The sequence below is a fragment of the Ciconia boyciana genome, chromosome 8, assembly GCF_034638445.1.
Source record: "Ciconia boyciana chromosome 8, ASM3463844v1, whole genome shotgun sequence".
In the NCBI taxonomy this organism is placed as follows: domain Eukaryota; kingdom Metazoa; phylum Chordata; class Aves; order Ciconiiformes; family Ciconiidae; genus Ciconia; species Ciconia boyciana.
The window spans coordinates 32,211,732-32,230,528 of record NC_132941.1 but is presented as its reverse complement, the minus strand read 5'-3'; the positions used below and the strand labels follow the sequence as shown (position 1 = coordinate 32,230,528).

The 18,797-nt window shown below is 45.1% G+C and overlaps 1 protein-coding gene across 4 annotated transcripts in view; it reads right to left on the bottom strand.

Annotated features, from left to right (window-relative positions):
• Positions 1-18,797, bottom strand: part of JMJD1C (jumonji domain containing 1C) — a 168,086-nt gene that overhangs the window by 60,688 nt on the left and 88,601 nt on the right. Inside the window, exon 1 of one of the 4 annotated variants that reach the window (XM_072871682.1) lies at positions 2,447-2,863. The exons of 2 other annotated variants lie outside the window; for them this stretch is intronic. The gene's annotated coding sequence lies outside the window, so the exon portion shown is untranslated. Of the gene's footprint in view, positions 1-2,446; positions 2,864-18,797 lie in introns of those variants that run through there. One more of the 4 variants, XM_072871683.1, reaches the window with a different exon arrangement.

Here is an 18,797-nt window from a genome sequence, read left to right as displayed (position 1 = left end):
TACTAGAGGCAAGCACGTGAGACGTGTAACAACATGAAAATAGATGAAGAAGGTCCAACAAGCTCCTTGCAGACTTTCAGAGGAAGACGCTTCCTCTTTCTGTTCCCAAAGCGGAGGACAACTCTAGGGAGAATCAGGCACAGTGGCTGGAACCAGGAAAAACTGAACCTCTTCAAACAAAAGTCTCCCCTTCGAACTTGCATAAAACTTCCTTTTACCATCTACATTAACCCAACTCTCTAAAGACCACAGTTAAGCAAAAGACTCAAGCACTCAATTTTAAGTGATGACCGACTTCAGCGCTCTTCTAAGCAGCTGTTTGAAAAAAAACCCCACTTTTTTCCCCACCAAGTTTCCCTGCCTGGCCAAAGGGAGCTCTATGAACACATACACACACTTTGGTTGCTTTGCTACCAAGTTCCCTGATACTGAATAAAACATATTTCTTACTCTGCCCCTGCCCTCCCATCTCCCCATGATTTTACCCCAGCTCACGCAAGAAATAACCTGCCTACGGGAGGCATCTGGCACAGCTCTGAGACTGAGAAGAAAAGTTGGTTTAGGAGGTTAACGGTTGGACTCAATGATCTTAAAGGTCTTTTCCAACCTAAATGACTCTATGATTCCTGAAACCCAAACAAATTTTTAGAAAATATTAAGCACCACCGCTTCATAGCAAACAATCTGAAAACTATTCGATTGCTTTCACCAAATACGAATACAGCGGATTACTCACAGACTGCTTTTTCTAACGCCCAGTAACACAACTCATCTATTTATTTATCGTTTCAAAACCCCCATGGCAACCACAGGCCCCGCTTTCCCGAGGAAGCAGCACTGAGCAAGCACATAGTGCATTTTTATCTCTGCCTAATGCAATTAAGCAGCTGTAGACGTGGTAAGCCGCCCCCACCATGTCAGCAGGCAGTTCCCTGGCACTGGCCAGGGCTCCAGGAGCCGCCGCACCTCGGCTGCGAGCTGCTGACTCCCGGCTGCTGCAGCCTCGGCGCTGCCAGGCTGTGACACCCAGAAGGCTCACTGCAGCAAACGCTCGGGTTACAGCTGAGCTCGCAGCTGCTGCCCGGCTCATCCCGCACGTACCACTACCTCATTTCCCCCACTGGGGCTTACAGCCTGCTTAGCTAGGCACCCCACGCCTGAAGCCCGTTCCTCACACCACAAAAGCACATTTTCCTATGCACACGTAGTACCTTTGCCTTTTTTTTTTTTAAATCCCTCTAGAGGAATTTACACCGTAAAGAGAACAGACTTTTAAAAAGCTAAACATTTATTCGAGAAAGCTATTCTTAAACTAAGACCTGTAACATTTTATAGGCTTTCCTCTTTAAACCAGAAAAATTGAAAAGATCATGTAAACTTAATTTATACGTGCTATTCAGCAAACTTTTCCACATATTGTTCTTTAGCCTCCCTGTTTAGTCTGCAATAGCGCAAACACTGGCACCTTTTCATTATGACACTTAATCATTCAAAATAGCTGTAGCTCTCTTCCAACGCCTGTTTGTTGCCATGGTTTGTACTCAAAGGCAGAACTACCGAGCGGAAAATAATAAAGCAGATTTGACATAAAAATCGAGCATCGAGTTTTCTCATTTGCAGACCACTTTGCCTGCGTTCCGTAGAGAAGAGCGCGTTTCCAGCCAAGGCGTTATTCCGGGCGGAACTCTCCCAGCCCTTCCCCGGAGGGGGTGTCGGAGCCCGCAAGCAGAAGGAAGTAACCGGCGGGACGCGGGTGCGAAGCGCCCCCGCAGAAAGAAGGCACCACCCGCCGGGCCCCCTCCCCGCCGGAGGCGGCGGGGGTGCCGCATGGCAGCGCGCACCGCGCTGCAACGATTATCGCAGCTGTTTTGTAACGGTGGGCTCCTTACCGCTAACGCCTGGACGACGAGCCCTTGAAGTTCAGCAGCCGGCGCCAACGGCAGAAATTTGGCCTCGCCAACAGCAACAAAAAAATCCCCAATTTCTTAAGCTACGTTTTTCCGAAGGGCGCAGGCCGCCCCTGCGCGGCTTCCCCGGGGCAGGGAGGTGTCCGGTACTCACGGTGTCTCCGGCCCGCCTCGGCGGCGCACAGCCTGCATTCACCCGCCGCCGGGCCGCGCACAAAGCCGCCGCCGGCCGCGTGCCGCGCCCGGCTCCGCGCTCCCCCGCGCCCGCGGAAGCCCGCCCGTCACGTGCGCTGCTCCGCACACCGCAGGGACGAGAGTGGGGGGGGCCACGACACCCCCGCGGGCCGGGGGCGCGCCCCGCTCCGCCCCCGCGGCCTTGGAGGGCAAACAAAGACGCGCGGGCGCCCCTCAGAAAGTTAAAATGTCCGCGGGGGGGTAGGGGGGTGTCCCGCGGAAGCACCCCCCCCTCCCCCCCGAGTCATGGCGGCAGATTCTCTTCCCCCCCCCCCAGCCGATCCCCCCCACCCATCGGTACGCACCTCGCTCGGCGCCCCGCGGCCCGACCCGGCCCGCGGGACCTCCGCGCCCGCCTCCGCCTTTGAACTCACAAGGAAAATGGTTCTCGCCGCGCCGCTTCCGGGTCGGGCCGGGCCGGGCCGGGCGGCCGCGCCGGGGGCGGGACGGCGGGGCCGGGGGAGGAGGCGACGGAGGGGGGGATAAGAGAGAGGAGGAGGAGGGCTCGCCGCCCGCCCTTTGTGGGGCCGGCGCGGGCTAGCGCGCAGCTGGGCCCGCCGCGGAGGCCCCGGCGCGTCCCCGCTGCTGGGTCATGGCGCGCTGCCGCCGCCGCTTACATAAGGGCGGGCGCGCGGTGCGCGGGGCCGGCCATGGCGGCGCTCTGCCGGGGCGGGGAGGAGCCGAGCTGGGACGCGCCGAGCCGAGCCGAGCCGAGCCGAGCCACCGGCAGCCGAGCGAGGGGAGCACGCCGGAGGGAAGGGGCGGCGCTCAGCAGGCGCGGCCCACGGGGGCGGGGAGGCGGCCACGTCCCGCGGGGGCGGAGCCGTGGGCCACGTGTGGCGGCGGCCCGGGAGCGGGGCCGGGGCACCGGGGGGCCGAGAGCCTCCCGCTTCCCAGCGGGGCCGCCCGGCCCACGCCAGACCTCGGCACGCTGCGAAACCTGCAGCCTTGTTTATGGCCTAACGTCCTTCCTCCCCCCCCAAGAAGCCCCCACGCTGCCGGGTCTGTCCTTTGAAAGCCTTTCCCTACCCCTCCCCTCGGGTGGGCTTTTACAGTCAGCAAACGATGGCTACAACTCTGTCCACATTCGCGCACGCACACACAGCCCGGGGGTGGGGGGTGCAGAAAAAGGAAGGGCGGGTCAGGTATGAGCTCAGTGCCTGATTTCGGTCCAGAAGCAGCCAGAGCAGGGGGCGGTGAGGGCAGCGACCCGCACGGCAGGGGACGAGCCGGGAGCCCTGGGCTGCTCCGCTCCCTTCTGCGCCGCCAGGTACAGCGAAAAGCCTGGCAGGGGCTGGTCATCCGAAAGCCTTCCACTAAGAGCACACTTCGCCGTGATCAGCAAGTATTTACAGCCCATAAACTGATGCCAAACGTTCTGAAGCACAATTTTCTAATTTTCAGCATACAACCCATTTTCTCCTGCTGACAAAAAAACCCCACAAAACGTGTTTTCCTACTGTTGTACAGAAGTTAATGGCACTAACCAACTAGTTGTTTACAGTTTACATAAAAACATCAATTCACCTGAATAGTCCAAGGGGAAAAAAGTGCATGGTGCACTATCTAATGAGAAAATGGTTTCCAAACAGAAATTTAGCAATAATGCCTGTAATGCATTCCTCGGGTTTAGCTCACATACACAAGCATGGAAAGAAAAAAAACCCATCACAAGGGAGGCTGGGATAGAGGCATTTATTTCCTCCAAACCCTTAAAAAATGTACAGCTGTTTGTGTTTAATTTCATGGAAAAAATATGAAGCATGTCGTTTGCCAAGAAAGTATGAGAATAATGGGAAATCAATGCATGACTACCTCTCTGTTCTCATCTTGAATTATTCCAAATGATGTAAGCTTAAAGGTGTACTGGAATGCTATAAAATACTGAGCTCTGAAATAATAAAATACTTAAGTACAGTTAAAAATTAAAGTTGAACTGGAAGGCTCTCTACCCACCACGGACTTTTCTCCAGCAACTAGATTTCTTCCACAACAGTTCATGACACTGCACGCAGGGCAGGAACCAGGCTACCTGTATGTGGTTTTTGGACGCTACTCAGCCTACACTCAAACCACGTAACTGCAAAACTGGGTTCTGCTTTGAAGGGAGACTAACAGAGGCTGTTTATTGTATTGATTTTCCCTTTTAAGTGGTCTTCCAGCCCGTCGAGCCCGAGGCTGCTGAGCAACCTTATATGGCAGCAAGGCTGCGGGGAGGCAGCGGTGCCCTTAGCAGCCTCCATCTATTCCTGACCACCCAGGCCGGACAGTTGCTCCTCTCATCTCCGGCACCCCTGTGCACAGCCCCACTGACCCCACACCCCGCAGCCCCTCACCAGGTCTACTCGCCCTCAAGGCTAGCCAGAGAAAGGCCACCTTCTACAGCCAGCAGAGCATGGGGATCGCTAACCCCCTCTGCTCGCCCAAAACACACCCCTTGCCCCAGCCAGGCTGCGGTGGGGCTGCACTTCCTCATCTCCAGAGAAGAAAAATTAAACATCTTAGTGACACCATTTTGACCTCATTTCTTTCTACTCCACCCCACCTCCCCCAGGGTTGGGAGGAATAATGCCTCAGCCGCTTTCGTTGGTACCAAGACAGGTCATGCAGTAGCAGAGACTAAAATGCATCCTTATTCCATGTTTGGGGCCACAGTTTGCACTGCCTTTACCCCTTTGGTGCAGAAGTGTGCCTGTTCTCTGCCACCAAACAGCAACAGGGGAGCTTGTCAAGTGAGTGAGGGAGTCTTTCACAGGCTTGGTTGGTTCAGAGGCCTCACCACCTCTAAAAAATAAAACTCAACTTATCAGTGATAGCTGACACAAGGAAATATCCTGAACTCAGACTCTGCCAAGTAGTCAAGAAATAAAGTATTTTTTCCAAACTTAATTCTATACTTGTATGATGTTCAATTTAACTTCGAAAATGCATTTTAGATTACCTCCAAGAAGTACTGAACATCCCAAAGACAAACTCTTACTTTTACTAAATTCATACCTCTCTCATATGGTTTCAGGGGTTTGTTTTACCATTTCTCTCAAGTAAGAGTCCAAACACTAATAGTTATTTCAGGAAGGGCAAGCAAATGAATTATGCCTATTACAGAGTGCAACATACTTCATGCTACTATTAAACTAATGGTGCTGTGATAGCTGAGTGGTATGTAGTGCAACTGTCAAAGCAGGCAATCCTTAATAATATCCAAGACAGACACTGTTAAAATACAAATCACAAGACTGTCTGGAGGACAGGCAAGTTTGCTCGTTTGGACAAAGCTTTATTAATAGACCGCGACTTAGTAACAAAGAATATTAATACCCAGTGCAGCACCACCTATTCATTGCCGCAGAGGGATTTTGCTAAAAATTCTCAAGTGGCACCAGCTACGTGTGGAATACTAACCCAGCAACTGTATTTCCAAAGGTTTCACTTAGACGATCTCAGTGAAAATCCACTAGGTGGGAAAACACTTTCAAGAGTATAAAAAATAACGAAGTTGCTACTGGTGCAATGCTAATGTTAAGTACACTAGGGCAACATAAAACAACGTTTACATCATTACAGCTTACTAAATTTACCGCAATATATACGTGTATATTCTTAACAAAACACAGATTTGCCACGTAAAGGCACTAATGCCGATTTTTAAATAACAATTTTAAAAATGAGTGTCTTAAGAGTCCCGAAGCCTATGGAAAATATTGTATCCAAGCTTGGTTATGACATCTGCAAAATACTGCAGTTTAGAGCAGCTTATTTAATCATCACATTATTTTAGTGCTGCTTCTAACTACTGTTTGCTTCGCCTCACAATTGAGCCTGAACTCTGTCAAACAAGCCATACTATAAGCTTGCAGAACAGAGCTGCCTTTGTTCTTTGGCACTGCCAGTCCCTTATGGAATCAGGCAGCACACTGAACTGCACTCGGCAAACAATCCCTGACCTTCAATTACTGTCTTGGCTCGCTGCCACAGGACACATGTATTACTGGTAACACAGCGTGCCCTATTTTGCAGGTAATCGCTACAACTACAGATAATCACGAAAATCGACGGAAAAACGCAAACATTCCCTTCCTAAAATCGCAGTCGTAACTTCAACTACGGCAAAGCGCTTCTCCGGTGTGCCGCAGCAGCACACCCCAGGCTCAGGCTCAGGCCCAGGCCATGCAGGCGAGGATGGCAACGCTGCAGGTTTTGTATTTTTAGAGACCGCACAAAAAATTCCAGGTGCCGTATGGCTTCGCCTTCCTCTGATGGAGGTTTTCGGTTTGGTTTTTGTTTGCTTTGAGGCGGAAGACACGCCGGATTGTGCCGGCACGGTTTTGCAAGAGCTGCTCTTTTTTTCTTTTGTTTTTCCCCTTTGAAACACTGGCGGGTTTTTCACTCGAGCGCCCCGCCACAGAGGCGTTTGCTGGGCGGCTGGTGCCCAGGCAGGGCGGGCGGAGGCCGGCGGGCAGCGCCGCCCCCCGCAGCCCCTTTGTTGGCGGGCCGGGGCCGGGGCCGGGGCCGGCACCAGCTGCAGCCCTTGTGCCTGCGGGCTGGCCGCCGGCCAGCGCCCGGGCCGTGAGTCACTGCCCTTCCGGGAGGCTACTGACACCGCGCTGCCAGAAGCACAGCAAGGACACTGGGAAAGTAAAGCCTGGGCAGAGCGGGGGGTTCTGCTGTAACCCTCCTGTCGTTTCTTGACGGCAGCAAACCCCTTCAGCTGCAAACCACGCTCCTTTCCCGCACCTCCCCCGGGAAACCCATGTCTGCGATGCTGCCGGCAAGGAAAGAGTACATGTAGATACTGCAAATGAGTAAATATTTAAACTTTAAAACAAATGAAAGTTATGTAAATCGGTCTTCATCATTTAAATTAGCGTTTTTCTACCTACCTTCTTCCTATGTATGCTGCCCTACATTTGCTTAGCAAGCAGAACCGTTTCATAGCAATACGCCTGCAGAAATAATACGGTGTAAGGGCAGAGCTACGGTCAGTCTCACCTTAGTGGAGAAATTAACTTTCTGATTACGTATTTGTGCAAACCAACTGAGTTCAAACGGAGTACTTCAGTGCAGAAGCCAAAGTCCAAAGGAGGAATTAATGCGTGTGAAACAATCAGTACTGCTAGGGCTGCAACATGTAGAATAGAGTAACTGGCATTTAGGTGCCAGTTCATTTGGCAAATTCTTCATTTAAACTCTCCTTTTTGGTTATGGAGGTGGACAAATTGCACTTGGAGACATCCAGACATGCAAAAACTGCACCAGGCTTTCTTTAGTAATTTTTCAAAATTGAGAAGCTGAGGACAACAGTGTACATGGAGGAACATGAGCAACAATAAAATTAATACACTCACGTATCAGCGCTGATTTTCCAGTATACTTCAAATTAATCCAATTTAAAATATGGTTTCTATCTTTGCAATATGTTCAATCAACTTTTAAAATCACTTTTGTCCTTCCCTGGGCAAGCACCATGGGGTTTAATGCTGCATGCATCAACATGACTGTGCAATTTTCCCCATTACTTCATTCCCATTTACTTCATCATACCAGTACTGTAATCACAGCTCTGGGAATAAGCTCTGTTGTAAACTTGCACTATTTTTGTGGCTGAATTGGTGTCCCTGCTGCAACAGGAGACCAATAATCTTGGTAAAAGAAAAACCAGAAGCGTGGCAATAAAAAAAAAAATAATAATCATTGTAGGCAATAGTATTGCATGAGTTTTCTTATTTGCTGGAGTTTGCTGCCAGTGTTTAAATGCAAACTTTAGAAACTACAAATTTTGAATGTTGATAAATAATTTCAGACTAAGTTGCTTTCATTTATCCTGTTACAAAACCCCAATCCTTTGTACAAATTCAACTCGTTCTTTCAGGTCTGAGCTACCCAAATAGTATTTTTTACAATTGCTGCCCCTAGTTTCTTTTCTTCCTAGCCCATTCTACACCTTCCCCTAATTCAGTTTCTATTAGCAGCCTGTTGCTGACATTTTTCTCTCTACCTAACCTCGGCAGTATGCCATTTACAGATAACAAATCCTCATACTTGGAACCTACAGGACAGCGCTCTAACTGCAGATTTACATCCAAAGACAAAATATTGAGCAGTCTCTCAGGCATCCCTTTGTGGATGTCTGTCATCTCAAGCCCAGCGTTGCTATAATAGACTTGTGTTTTCCTATGCCCTCTCCCTTCGCTAGCTAGGCAAAAATGCTGTGACCCTGCCACTCACTCAAATCCAGTAACTTCAATGTCATCTTTAAGTGTGACCTCCTCTCTCTCACTTCTGGGTCCAGGTTACATGAAACTCTTGCAGATCTTTCTCATAAAGCTTATAAAACATGTGTTTTTCTACCCATTCCCATAGTTCAGAGCACCAGCCTACACTCATCCTGCATTTTGATTACTGAAGCCACCTTTCCTCTGGCCTTAAAAAATGCATACATGTTCAGATCCACTCAAAATGCTGTCACAAACACCTCCAGCCCACAACGTCCACTCTTTGCACTCCTTCCCCCAGCAGTCCCATCACATCAAACTGCACTTTCAGAAACAGCACCTCCCGATCCTACTATCGCTCATTTACCAATTTCAGGAACAGCTTACTGGCAACACTTGCAAAGCCAATTCGTTGACATCTTTCCATTTTCTCCTTAAAACTCTGCTTTGCTGTACTGACCTCTGAAACCTTGACAATGGCTTGGCCACTGCTTTATGGAAGCCTCATATTCCCTCATAAGCAATGCCTATTTCCCATCTGCCTGTCTCTGTGTGTCATCTGCCCTTGACTTACTCTCAAATTTTAACTCCGTGCAGAAAGGAACACTTTTCACTCTGCGTTTGTTCTACAACTCATTGCACAATGAAATACTGGACTTTCATATGAGTTTCCAAGTGTCATGGTAATATGCCACAACAGTCATTAACCTTGGGACTGGATTCTGTCTTCCACAAAGCAAGCACAACAGCTTCAAGATCATAATGTTCTTACCCACACTCCTTCTGCAATATTCATCAAACCCTTTTTAACTTGGGTGCCATCCATGTTTTTCAGTATTCACGCTTCTTCAGCCTTCTTGCTTCCCTCACAATAATGCCGAACTCCCTCCAACTCATATCTTGGCTTTATTCTCTTCTTCCAACCCTATCGCCAACACTCACAATGTTCTTGCATCCTTTTCCCCCTGAACTTACTGGATGTAACATTCATTTACCCAGCCTTCCAGCCTCACCTCCAGAAAAACAACCCGATTGAGAACATCAGCTTCGGGCTTCTTACATCCACTGAATTGCTGCTCTTCTGATTCAGCATCCGGCACTGCCTCCCTCTCATACTTCCCACTAACCAAAGTCCATTACAGAACAGGACTCCACCTTTCACCCTCCTACTATTTCCTGCCCCTCTCATACTACATTCCCAATTGCCTCTCTGAAGCACATCTCACTTCCTGAGAGTCACCCAGATCCAGCTTTCATAAGCTCCCTTTCTGTTTTTATTCCCCAGAGCTTAAATACCTGCCTCACCTTTTTCCATCTCACCCCCTGCATCCTTCTTAACTTTGATTTCCAGAGCATTATTTTTTTTCCCAATTCTGCTGTTTTTTCAGTTCTTCTGCCCTGCCACTCCCTCTCTCTTTCCTTTGTCTAAGGCATCTTATTCATCACTTAGCTTCCTGTCTCTTAAATGGACTGTATTTTATTTTGCATTTTTCTATTTGTTCTTCAAAACAACTCAGGTGCATCCTCACCATGGAAAGCTCAGCTTCCCACTGCAGTTCGGGCTCCCTGATTGCTCAGGCTGCTGACAGGCCCTTCAGTCCAGGGCCACCTCCTGGAAACAAGCCACTGGCTCCATCAGAGGCGAAACGGGGTGTGGTTCTGAAGGAGCCTCACTCCAGGCATCACTTCCTCTGTGCCCGTATTTTCCATTCCCACAGCCCTACAACAGTATCCAAGCAACTCTTGTAATATCAAATGCTCCCCATATGCCTGACGCCACACCCAGGGCATGCAACATATTCTTGACATCATGCTATAAAACGGTCACTTGAGTAGGCTGTAACAACTCAGTTAAGTAAAAAGTCTCTACGGGGAGTGGACTTGGCTCTTGAAACAGAACTGGGATCAGGAGAAAAAGATACAGTAAATAGGAGCTCCTGTTTGGAGTTATGTGGAATAACAAAAGCCTCAAAACCATATAAAAGGTGAAGTATAAAAATCTTGAATAAAATAATCAAGAACAGGGAGCAGTATTTTAGAAGAATACATCCTGTAGAAGCTGAAAGAGGGAAATACCTGCTTCAGATTATCATATGAATGAAGTTGTTATACATAAATTTGGATTCCATTTCTGAGAAGCAAAAGACTCCTCAAGGCCATTCCTCCAGTCTTTATATTTACTCCCTTTTACTGACAGCAATGTATTTCACTGTTTGTCAGGCAGAATAAGAGCTGTGGAATAAGCACATTCAGTTTGCAATATATTCAGAATGGGGGGGGGTTTAGTGAATAGATAAAAGGCTACAACTTCTATTCCTTCCTCCTTCTCTACTTCCACTGTCTCAAAAAAATCAGGAACCGCATTTGCCAGTTCTGCAGGCTTTCTATTTGGCTATCTCTGGCTTCCCTTAATAGGGAAAGGCCATTTGGGACAGGAGAGGATTACTCATTTTGGATTCAGTCCCTCTGTGCTCTCTTAGTCCCAGCTTGTTGGGAGTAAGGTCGTACTTGGACATTTCTCTGTGTTTTGCGATACATCCTTTTTATATCCTAAACACATACACTTTAAGCATAAGAGTATCTTTATCTTAGAAGTAGTATTTTCGTATTTCCAAACACTAAGACTTAAATATTAAGCAACATTGATGCATTGTATTTTTATTATCTTTGTAAAAAGCTCCATCTTACTGAGACAACATGCTAGTATATACTCCTCAAAAATATCACTGTTCACCTCACCTTCGTGTGTCATGTAAGCAGGGAGAGATACAATCTAGTTTCAGTCTATATACAGAAAGATCTTTTAACCTTCTTGAGCAGTATTTTTTCCTGCTATGATTGTTTTCTAATAATACTGTGACTTTGTCGGACTTCCTACGCTGAGATACCATTGCTAATACACTGGTTTGATTCCTAACTCTACAATATAAAAGGTTTGGGAGAACCTCTCGAAGACAAAAACCTTATAGGCGTAAAACACTAAGAAGTTGAGGTTAAAAGTTTACAGTTGATGATAAAAAGTCTGATGGAACAGATGGGGTTTTAGTCAATGTATCCCAGCATCAGGATAATGCTGAAATAATGTTGAAACACCATCAGTCTATCTAGTAAACAAATTAGAAAATAACCTAGATATCATAATGGATATCCCCCCTCCCCCCCCGTGTTATTTTTAGATTCTCACATCTGCCCTCCTACATGCCTGTCCAGTAGCAACCTTGATGGACAAACACTTTTTTTTCCTTTCAGGAAAACACAGGACAGATGGTGTTGAAAGTATTTCTCTCTAAGATAACAAGTTTTCTGCTTTTTATAAATTCACTCATCTTCAAACTGTGACAGCTGTGAGTTTAAAGATAAAATCGAAATGATCCAGATCTTGTTCATCTCCTTTCTCTAGGGTCCCTGAAAGGTCACACAAATATGTCTCACTTAGAAGTTTCCCACTAAATGTGAAATGCATTCCTTTTCCAAGTTCAAACTTACTGGTACATTAGAAAGAAGCGATGTACCCCTCTGCTTTTTTTTCAAATTTGTGTCTCAGGCCTGTATTGTGAATTGAGGATCTCCTGAATCCGTTTGTATAGTATATCAGGCAGTATTTACCTCTAAGATCTATTTATAGCACTAATTACATTCCCTCATTCCTCCCATACTAACATGACAATGTTAGTAGCTTACATTATCTACTCCCACTTAGTCTCTCATGTTAGATTGTACTTCCACACCCTGGTTATCCTCATCATCCTCCCCTGTATCCTGTTTGGTTTGAATTTATCTTTCTCCAGCATGGCTGACCAGAATTATGTATGTTAGTTTAAAAGCACTCTCGAGAGCAGCTGTACGGGGACACTAGCATGCTTCTATTGCAGGAAGGTAAGTCTTGCTCATCCCAGAGTCACACCTGTGATCATCTCGATGTCACACAGCAGGTACACAGACCTCCTCTGACTGGCCAGAAGGCTCAGACCTTCTCCATGTCAGTGCTTCTGCTGGATAAGCTCTCGTCTATATTTGCCATCTGCTCCTAAATCCACCACTTTGTGTTTTATGCAGTTACATTTTGTTCCATTTCTATTACTTCGTTTCACAAGGACATTCAGTTTTAGTTGCATAAAAACCCCTCATCCTCTGTGTTAAGGGCTCCTTGTATTCTCTACCATCTACAGATTTAATCAAATTTAATCAATTAGTCCAAACATTTCAGTGAAAACACTAAGCAAGTCATTCCCAAAATGTGTGAACAACTATTGGTAGCCAGACTTATTTCACCACTACACTGCTCCACCTATTTCAACACCACATAGCTAACATGTTATAAGCCAATTCCTATCTAATTTACTGTTCACGCTACTAATCCCCATCTTCCTCTGATTGTTCATCACTTGACATACTGTGGAATGCATTACAAAAGTTTAGATGAATGATATTAATTGCATTTTCTTGCTTCAGAACAAAGTCGACCAATGTTTTTGTTCAAGTGGGTCCACGATGTAGCTTTTCAAGGTGTTGATGAGAAGAATAGTCCATGATTAAGGGGAAGGGGAGGAAACACACAGTAGATATAACCAGTCTATTTGTAAACACTTAAAAGAAAACAAGACGATGAGTAAAAGCCAGCATGAATTTGAAAATAATACATTATGTCAAAGCAAATTTCCTTTACAAATAGAAAAGCAGACTTAAGAAGCAGATCTCTATCCTGACTTAAATAAAGTTTTTTACACTGCTTCCTATGATACACATGGACATAAGCTAAATAGATTAAACCCAAATGAAACTAACATGGATGCATATCAAGAAAAAAGAAGATATAAACAAAAGAAAAGAAAAACCCAAAACATTCAGAAATCATCACTAGCTCACCGTCAAAACATATATCTAGAATGCAGTTCCCAAAGTCACCTACATTGGGTCTGCTCTTACTCACTATTTTCATTAGTGACCCAGATGATAGAACAGAGCCTACATTTATTAAATTGACAAACAACCAGCTTGGTGGGACTGCAAATTATATTGGAGGACAAAAAGACAAACTAGACAAGTGGTCTGAGAAAAAAAGATGACATGCAAAACAGTGCATGTAGGCAGAAGAACTCAAAAGCAGAAATGTTGAATGGCAAACAACTGGCTAAGGAGAAATTCCACAGAAAAAGAGAGCAGTTAAGTTCAATTTATGAACTCCTATGAGTTAATAGTATCATGCTGTGAAAATGCAAACACAATACTGGGATATATGAATGTTAGTACAACCTGTGTTCAGCATTCATAAAGCCTCAGTTGGAGTACTATAAAGTGAGCAGAGTTTTGGATATTGTTCTTCAAGACAGGTATGTGCTCAAAAGTATGTGCTCAAAAGAGAGCAGTAAAATGAGCACAGTTTTGGAAAATACCATGGATGAGTACAGACTGAAGAGACTGGGAGGGGAAAACAGAGCTGGGCGTATCTCCAGCTATGAAAACAGGATGCTGCAAGGAATAATTTCTTAATCTCTACAGCAGACACAACACGTTTTAATGGCCTTAATTTAGATTGGATGATCTCAAGGTCTTTTTCAGTCTTATGATTCTAGAGTATCTGCAGGGTCACTTACCTCTCCCAAAAAAAACAGCATTTAGAAACACATGCCCAAATTAATGCTATATTTAAGTCTGCTTTTATTATGCCATCTGCCTCTGCCCAGCATCACCTACTTCACGGCTTCTCTCAACAGCTACAAACTGTTGGTCCTTTGGGGGCCACAATGCAAAAGGAAGAGTCTCAAGACCTCGCTCCCTGGCAGCAATATTCTGGGACTCTCAAGAGCTGTGAGGTAACAGCTTCCCCTGCCTGCACTAATCCCAGCCTGTGGATTCCCACCGATGGAGCTGAACAGGAAGATTTACCTGCAGACCTTGGGAAAGGTTCTGGCAGATCATGCCTGACCTGAAGGCCACAGGCTGGCCTTCCTTGTCTAGAAAATTAATTCTTCTGAAAGACAGGTATTAGGTCACTGAAATTTGCTCTTTGAAGTAGGTATATCGTATTTTACTACATTTTCTTTAATCTCCCAAGGCCTTGATTATTTCCCCCCCCCCCCCCCATGCCTTCCAAAGCTTTACATATTGTGAGGGCAGACTGACAGTCTTTTAATGGCTTGCATAATTCTTCCTTTCCCTCTCTTTATGTTGGCATTGCTTTCTCCAGTCATTGGTACCACCCTAAAGGAAAGATTAGCTAAAACAGTTACAATCAGCACTAATTCTTTCCTAATTCTGAGATGGAAATTTCTCTTGGTCTGAGTATTTTATGATCCTTAAGTTCCTTCTGGTTGTAGTAATTTCCATTCTCTTATTCTCATTATACATCTTGCCTTTTCCTCTGTAGTTATCATCCTTACTGAAAATTAAGCCAAAAATATATAATGTTTTAGTTGTGTATTATTGTTACTTTCTACCCTTCTCACCACACAAAAGCTTCTTTTTTTTATTTGTTTTCACATAATTTGCAAGATCAAATTCAACTTTTAGAAACAAAGAGATCGTAATTAAGTCTTTTTTTCCCCTCATTGCTCACAGGATTCCTGCATTAGTCTTACTATGTATCTTCAGGCTGGCTATTCATCCATTTTGGTCTGCAGACCAGGAGAACTCATCCTTACTTGGGATTCAGTTTCCAGACAAATTTTATGTATCTGTGACTTCAAGAAATTGAGTCCTCAGGCTCCTTACACGTGTGATCACCTTTGCTTATTTAAATTTGCCACTAAGATTCAAAACCTAAATTCCAAACCAACCTTCCTATATTTTTTCACGTATTTCAAACTCAATCAACTCATGATTACTAAGGGTGCAATTTTAAGTTCCACTTAATCTGATGAACTGTAAACTGCCACTGAATGGGAAGGTCCTGAACGCCTCACCAGCCCCAAGCACTCACTCTATTTCCTCTGGCAGCCTGATCCAGCAGAGCTCACCCCCCCACCCTGACTCATTTTCTCTGGAGTCACCTTGCTGATGTAACTCACGCCTTGGCTGTGTGACTGCTAGGATCAGCTAGACGGGGGCAGAAAAAGTGAAGCCAGCTCTTTCAGCAGCTGATTAAGCATAAAGTGAAACTGAATCCTCAATTCAAAATTATTTTCTAGAATAGCCTCATTGCTTTTCAAAATTAAGTCTGAAGCAACACTGATTTCCTGTTGGTTCAGTGACTAGCTTAAGGAAGAAACTTGCCAGCAATCACATCCAGGAATGATGGCCCTATCATTTCTTCTCTAATCTCTACCTGGGAAAGTAAACCACCTCATAACAAGCAGTACTTATCTAACAACACTACAGAGATCCCTATCCCTATTCGAGTCTAGCCCTGGGGCTAACAACAGATTCTTTACTCCTTCTGTCATCTTTCTCCAAAGTGATTTTGAGCCAAACTGATTTTGGTCTGTCCTTTTTACATCAAGGTATTTTTTCTAGTCTACCATGTAATCACTACTGCACAACTTATGCTTTTGTTTGGTTATTTCTGAACAGCACAAAGCGTTTTAAATACATCCAGTCCAGTTATTAAGAGCATTCTACCATGCTTCTGATACTCAGATGTTTTATATCCCGACCTCTATCAGAAGCTCAGATTTCTCCATTTTGTTGTCCAGGCTCTCAATATGTATACACAACATTTCAGTTGTTTCTTAGTAACCACATCCCATTATCCAGTGAAAACCTTTCCTTAGCTGCAATGCCTGACTATCATTTTCCTTAATCTTGGAGCTCTTTTCCTTCTCAATTAGTACTAGTCTTCTACCCACTGGCACTTCTCCATATGCTGAAACAGAAAGCAAGGTTTACCCGACAGCTCTCTGCTGAGAGCTAAAGCCTGAATGGAAGTTGCATAGGCTGCTCAAAGCTTTTTTCCTTCCACTAAAGTTCCCAGCCATTGCACTAGCTGCCTTCTCCAGAGGCAGTTTTTGTAGGTACTTGGGGTAGAGTCTAACTGTAAGAGTGATCTCCTCAGGGCTCTCTCCTCCAGGGACCATAATTCCACTTAAGATCATCAGACCATCTACTCTATGTCTTCTCCAGTACGGTATGCATCTGTAATCCACCATGGTAGAAAATTTGCTGTCATTTATCCTATCATGAAGGCTAATGATGGAGTCTTTCCTTCCCACTCCCACTCACATCCCTTCAGGATCTTTCTCAGCTTTCTCATTCTGCCTTATCTTCCCATTCAGCAACATCAAAAGTCCCACCAAGAAGTCTGCAATTCCTCAGCCACATGAGCCTTCTCTTAATTCTTGGATCCGGTTTAACTTCCAGCCTCATCGCCAGTTGCATCTTCAGCCTACCCCCTTTTCTTTCTTTTTTTCCTCTTCACTTTTGAGCTGTATTAGTGATTTCATGCATACTATATTTAGTCATCTTTATTAAATCTGCCATTTTTCAGGTTTCCTCCACTGTTCCCTTGATTATTAACTCTCATCTCTTTCAAGTCCTTGCCTTCAAAAAGGACGCACACTAACCTCCCTTGATATACTTACCAGTTACACAGCAACTACTTATCAGCTGTTTGACTTTTGAAACCTTTTCTCTGAAGGAACTTCAACCCTTCATTTAGCTCAGCTGTGGCTAGCAGCAGGAATCAGTCTTGCACTCAAGTTCAAATGCTGTCCATAAATTACATTCAAATCAAGCACTAGTCACTGATCCTCAAGAAAGAAGGTTTGCTTCCCAACCCCCTGGGAAAGGGTCCTATGCTGGCTTTGTTGACCTCTACTAAAAGCTCAATGCTTTATAACAAACTGGATGTGCCAAAGATGTCTGCTTTGGCTATTCCCATGGAAGTCTATCCAAATTTGGCACAGTTGGAGACCTCAAAAAAAAAAAAAAATTGGAGTTCACAGATGTTTGAGAAATGCTTGGAAGCAAGGGGCTGTTTCCTTTCCTGGCAATCACTGTTCTTGACTAGTGAGGGCCGTGGCCTCAGAGATCAGAACAGAAAGTGTCCTCCGTTGCTGGCACCCAGCACTAAAGGAAGATGTAAACTGAGGAGAAGGCACAGGGGGCAGGAGAAGAACCACCAGAAGGGTGAGAAAGAGTAAACGGGCACAACAGCTGGCAATGGATTAACAAGAATAGAACGCTCTGTGTACTACCACCACACATCCCCCTTCGAAGCTGGAAAGGCACCTAGAAACTCCATGCAACATTCCTCTGTTTTCTACCAAGATGACTTACTGCCTTTTTTGTACCTGTGCCACAAAACCAACCAGCCAACTGGTGTGAAAAAAACAGCTTCGCTCTGTAAAATGCTTGAGTACTAAATGATAAACTGAGGAGTTAAGCTTCTCTCTACCTCACTACCTTCTCTCCATCACTGAAAACAGGCCTCCTTCGGGGACCCCTCCTTCCCCAAATCGACTGGAAGGAGCAGTACTTTATTTCTAAAAGTACTGCCTGTTCTCAACAGTGTCAAAGCAGAAATCACCCGTGCACTCTCTGCACTCTCCCCATCCGCTGTTCTGTTTGACACCTTCCTCTCTTTCCTGGCCTGCATCACTTCTGAGTACTTTTGCCATTTGCAAGATACAGCATGCTTATGTGAGGATGAGGAACGTTGTCTTTTTTTTTTTTTTCCTTTCAACTTAGGATAGCTCCTGTAATTTTTCTTTTAATTCTCCTAATCATGTTCAATTTTTTGTAACAGTATTTCAATTTACTTTTTAAGTTAAATTATTCTTTTTTGGCCCAACAAGCCAGGCGTAACTGATACAAAACTATCAATAAATCAGATAACAGCATCAAATCTAGGACTATTCAAAAGTTTGGGGGTTTTTTTTACCCCTATTTAAGATATCTCCAGCTGTGCTTATTCAAGATATAAAGCAAGCAACAGATGGAAATTTAAAAAGGAAGCCTCTCTTTGGTCTTTATATTCTCATATCTGTAAAATGATTTTAAGAACTTTACTCCCTTCCCCACCCCCAAAGTAACAAGAAAAAGCTTTACATTAGCTAGGCATTGAGGGAACAAAAGAGTAACTTTCACTGACAGGTTTTCATTTTTCTCTGAAAGAGAGCTCTTTCAGACCAAGACCCACAAATGGAGCTAGACAACAGGGAAAGCACTACATCTCTAGGACACTTCCGCCCCCCCTCTATTTCCTAGTGCTAGAACATCGTACATTGAATTACTTCAGGAGAATCTATAAAATGAATGACCCATTTCTGGTCAAAAATCCCAGCTGTGAATCACATAGCCATTTGGTCTATAAAAAGCAAAACACAGAACCTCCCCCTCCCCCTCCCCCCCCCAACCTGTTCTGGTACAAAAAAGAAGTGGGGATGTTTTCCAATTAATATAAAAGATAAGAACTTTTTGAGAAAGAAGCATAGCTATTTTTAGAACTACCTTTCCTTATGAAAAAAATCACTCTGGCATACCTGCATAGAAAGGTTTCATTTCTCTC